A 5,444-nucleotide genomic window follows, 5' to 3' on the forward strand; every position below is an offset into this window, starting at 1 on the left:
ATGGGTTTGTATGTGGAGTCTTGGAGTAGGTCTGTCAGTTTAAGTTTAAATCTGGGGCTAGCCTACTGCTGTGCCAGAATGGTTTTTTCTTCATCCTGATTGGTTGGGAGTCTTGGTCTGTGTTTATTGGTCTTGGAGTTTGCTGTGTTCTGCTTGATTTGTTTTTTATAATATTTTCTGTCTGTTTTGTAGCTTTTTTTTGTCTTGATTGGCTGGCAACATTGTGTTTCCTGTATTGGAGGCTTGTAGTGTGGCTTGGCTCCGAGTAAACAGAGGGTGAACCCAGATGAAACCTAGCTTTCTAATAAATGATAGCTGTCTGTTTAAATATATATAAGTAAATATCTATTCTAAATATTGATATCGATATAAATATCCCCAAATACATTGTAGCATTATTCCTAAGTGAGTTTTGTTACCAATAAAGAAGTGTGCGATTTAGCAGAAAAGAAATAGTATGGATATTTTGATAGCCATAGGCCATTCTCTTTTTGAATCAGTTAAGATTCCACAGTATATAAGTGAGACTATGCCACATGCCAAACATGTTGGCAGAATAAGGTTTTCTTCTTTTGTGGAATTTTAACAGTGTTAAGCCTTCTTTAGGTTTCAAACAATAAATTGGCAGGAAATTGCACAATTTTCATTAATTGCGAACTGAAATTTAACAGCAAGATTGGTTGAAGTTTCAAGGATTGCCTGAGGTCTTTGGGCAACAGACTATTTATCCCTGTCCAAAGTCATTTTTTTCCCCTTTACAGGGTCTGTGACAGATTCCCTTGTTCAAAACTAGTCAAAGTCTACTTTTTAGCAGCGTCAAAAGCAGCGGTATATCTAAAATTAATAAGGTTAAAGAAAAGGTCAAGAGCTATGTTTTGGGTTGAAAGGCTAAAAAAAAATGTTGTGTTGTTGCATTTGGAGCAGAGTTCAATTTCTGTTTGACTTTATTGATGACTTTGGGCTTATCAATCTTTTTCAGCTCAACTTGCCTCAAAAGAAGGTTGTTGTGAGGAAAAAAATGAGAAAGCCAAAAGAAGAAATTTGAAATTTGCAGAAAGCCAGGATAGATTACAGTAAACAAAGAAATAAAATTTGCCTTTTAGTTCTGCTTTCAGTTAAAAGGCATTTTAAATTAATAAACATCAGGTGGGATATTTAGGAAAACTAAGAAGAAAATAAGAGAAAACTATGAGAGTAATATGTGGAAATGATATGGAAGTGGAAGAATAAGTACTTTCCAACTTTCAGAACATCTACAATAATAATCCTGGGAATCTTTTAATTAAGATATTTTAATTAAAATTATATGAACGGATATGAAGGTTTTCTTCTTCTTTAAAAATGATAATCCCCAGTGGGATTTATTCACATGGGCATTCTACCCAAATGTAGTTCTAGCTAATAGTCAAAGGTGTTAATTCAAGAATACTTCAGGCTGAAAGATATTCACAAAGCCTTTTCCACAAGATTTGTTTCCGCAATAAGGAAACTGTGTTATACTGTAACCATGAGTTTCTTTCATATACTGGTTCAATTCTTACAATAAGTCTTCTTATTCTAGAGTTGATGTGTTTTTAACTGCAATCTATGTATAGATGAGTGCATCTGTGCATGTGCTTCTGTTCAGCTTGGGCAACTATATGAAAACAAGGTTGTGGCTTGATCCAAAAGTTCTAACATAAAGTTCAACGGGCATTGAACTGAAGTATACAATGTTTCAGGGACTGCAGAGACAGAATGATTCATTAAGAAGAATAGAAAAAATTCAAATTCCTGATGCAGAGCAAATATGTAGGAGAAAGGGAGAAAAAAAAGAGGAGGGCAGGGTCTATCTTGTATTAAATGATATTCAGCTAATACTTTGATGTAGCTTTTATAGCTTGGGAATCAGCATGGCAACAGCCATCTAACAGCTGAAATGTCACTGAGTGGAATAAATGTTTCAAATACTACTCTGTAAGCATCTCTCAGTAAAAAGTTCTTAATGTAAAGAAAGTTACCAATTCACTGAGGAATTTGATTACCTCTACCCATTATACGCACGCAGTGAGTGATAGTGCTACTAACCATCTGTCATCTATTTCATTTGCATCATCAACACCTGCCCTGTTTATCCGCTGCATTCTTCTCATTGCTGAATTCTTATACTGCTTTAATAAAACATAGAAATGTTATTGTTAAAAAGCAATTAATTTACAATCCTCCATAGGGATGGTATTACTTATAATTCAATTTAGTTTCTAATGACCTGCTTTCATGCAAAAATGACTTAATTCTTGTGTCAAAGATTAGTTATATTATATAATACCCTTCTGCAATTGTCATTCATGGTGGAAAGGTGGGAAAAGGGCCTTTCTGGTTTTGGTCATCAGTGTTTTTCCTTCTGAACTAGTTCTTTATTATCACTTTTCCTGCCTCTTGTGGCATTTGGTTTTGTAGAATTTTCTTCTAGTTCATTTATCAATAACCTTTTTTTATAATCTTAAACTTTTGAGATCTCATGGGGAAATTGTCAGAACAAGTTATTTTTTAAGTATGACTATATGGACTTTTTTTTCTTCATCTAAAGATTTTTTTTCCTTTCAGCCCATAAGATGTGAATTTCTTTTATTCTTATTTCAGAAATCTGAAAAGGAAAATAATTGGATTTTCCTCACAATTACAGCATTGGGCATACTTTCCCTTCTCATTACCAGAGCAGAATTATAAGCATATATCATAGAAGTCAAACCTGCAAAAGCATTCATAGTTTGGCAAAGCTCACAATTTCCTCCTTAGTCTTAACAAAAGCTCAACATATGGCAGAATCCAGTAAATTCTAGAAACTTCTGTTCAACCTACAGGCATTTGCAGAATGTCTTAGCATTGCAAATGGATTTAGTGTTCAAATGTAAAATATTTCTTGTTAGCTTTGATCTAATTTTTATTTCATTGACAGAACAGAACAGAACATACTAAAGCAGCATGTTGGTCATATTGTGGTAACCTTGTTGAGATGAATTATTTACATTTCAAAAGGAAGACAGCAGACAATGGCAGCAATCATGAAAATTCAATTTATTTTATTTTTATTTAACAAAATGTATATGGTTACCTAACTCACAGACAGATGGCTTACAACATTAAAAATTATACTATCTCCCAAATATGGCAGCAGTAACACAGATCCACTTCATCTCCATTCATAGTCTGCAGGCCTACTGACAAATCATCAAGCCTGAAGACAAATCATGTCTTCAGGGCTTTTTCAAAAACCCAAGCTGGGGGCCAATCATAACTCAGGGGCAATGATGTTCTGTAAAGAAGGGCCCCCCACTGAGAAGATTACAATTAAGAGGGACCTGCCACTAAATGGTGCAATTTCAGAATGCCTTTGTTTAAGGCTCCCATATCCTCTTTTCAAGGATATATTTTACTCTTTTCCCTTCCCTTTCTAATTTTTCTTCAACAAACACTTCAATAGCTACTGTGCATGCTTAATTTTATTGGGCTGCTTTCAGGGGAATAGTGCCACAGTATTTTATTTATTATTTTTTCCCCTAAAGATTTTCTCCACCAGCTTGATATTTCCCTCAATACTGACATATTTTCTGTTTGGTTAGTGTGGCTCAGTGTTAGACTGTGACTGTGGAGATCTAGGCTTAACTCTTCACAACAGGACTCACTGAGTCAATTTTATTTTCAGTCTAAACTTATTCCCCAAATTTATTATTCAGAAGAAGTGGGAAGATCCTACTTCTTACCTCACATTTTATAATCCACAAAGTCCTACATGTAACAGAAGTAAGAAGAGATTTACATTTGGGGTGATAGTTTTTTGTTTAATGACTCCTTGCACCATTACAATGATGATAAAAAATTTACTTGCAACCAATCCTCACCAATCCTTTGCAGGTCCATAAAGGAAAATTGACATAGGATCATATGCACAGGGACAATTTCACTTAGCTTAACAACCAAGTGGCTGATTTCAGTTGGGGTCACTTAACCAGTACTATCTGCAATTTGAAAAGAACATTCTGCTTATAGTTCAGATTCTTTTTTATCCTCCTCTTCTTTCTCCTCCTTGTTCTGTTCCTGCTCCTCCTGCTCCTGCTCCTCATCATGACCATTATTTTTTGTAATAACTAGAATTATTAACAAGATCTAACATTTGCTTATTCTAATTTTGATCTACAGTATATTAGTTTTTATATAGAAGATATGTACGGCAGCTGTGTTGCGAGAGTAGGAGGAAAGTTGGATGAAGAATGTTTTTTTTTAATGTCCTTAATTAAATCCATGCAGTCAAGAGCTTCTTCCTTAGAACTGACAGTTCAACATATTAAACAGCACTGGTGAGGTGTGCCAGGGATTCTGCTTGCACATAAAAGGAGCTTGCTGTTGGCTTTGCAATAGCTTTGCAGAATAAATGAGACTACATTTTAGGAAGTATGTCCTCTTACATGCCATCCTAAATGAGTTATAGTATATTTTGACTTTTTGATTTAATCCCCAAATAAATAATGCCACTAATGCATTAAAGAAAAAGTGATTCCAAAATATTTGTTTATCACTAAAATTTCTATAAAGATAAGATTCCAACAGTTTTCAAGGGCAACCTCACATAAAGTGGTCTGCAGTAGTCTGAATCTTCACTGACCAGAACTTATACAAAGGATTTGGAAAACATGTCAAACTTCATTCATCTTTCTGGTATTTTTTAAAGTACCCTGAATTTTTTCAGGGTTCTGCATGAGGCTGAGGGAAAATATATATAATTGTTTTAAATGTCATACTTTCAAGTCACAATTCCTAAAATATAATTATGACAAGATAAGATTCTGATGGGAAAATGCAACTGTATTAGTTAAGCCAGTATTGATAAATTTCAGATACATATACTATCTGCAAGAAGTTAAGGAAAATTAGGAACATTTTGAAACTGAGGTAGGAAAAAGCACATTGCAAGTTAAGCAACATTTTCATTTTCCAATATGGCTGTGGGTTTCATTACATCAGAGCCAAGAAACATTAATGTTTTTTTAAAAAAACAGTGATGTGGTCACTTCAGTGGAGGGATTCAAAATTTTTTACAACCGGTTCTGTGGGCATGGCTTGGTGGGCATGGCAGGAGAAGGATACTGTAAAATCTCCAGTCAGAGGTGGTATTTACCAGTTCTCCGAATGACTCAAAATTTCCGCTACCAGTTCTCTAGAAGTGGTCAGAACCTGCTGAATACCACCTCTGGGTCACTTCCATTATCCACTAGACTGGAAAAAAGAAGAAGAAAGAAATTTCAGCTTCATTAATGCTCATACATGTTTATCCATTTAACCATTCTGTTCAGGCCAGAGCATCTAAAATGATGCCATTGGCAGAAAAATGGTGTTTAAAACTCTACTTTCTTTTAACATGTATCTAATACATTGCATGCTTGAAAAAAAAAGATTTATTTCACCCT

The sequence above is a fragment of the Pseudonaja textilis genome, chromosome Z (assembly GCF_049901715.1).
Source record: "Pseudonaja textilis isolate UNSWEBS1 chromosome Z, rPseTex1.2, whole genome shotgun sequence".
NCBI lineage: Eukaryota > Metazoa > Chordata > Lepidosauria > Squamata > Elapidae > Pseudonaja > Pseudonaja textilis.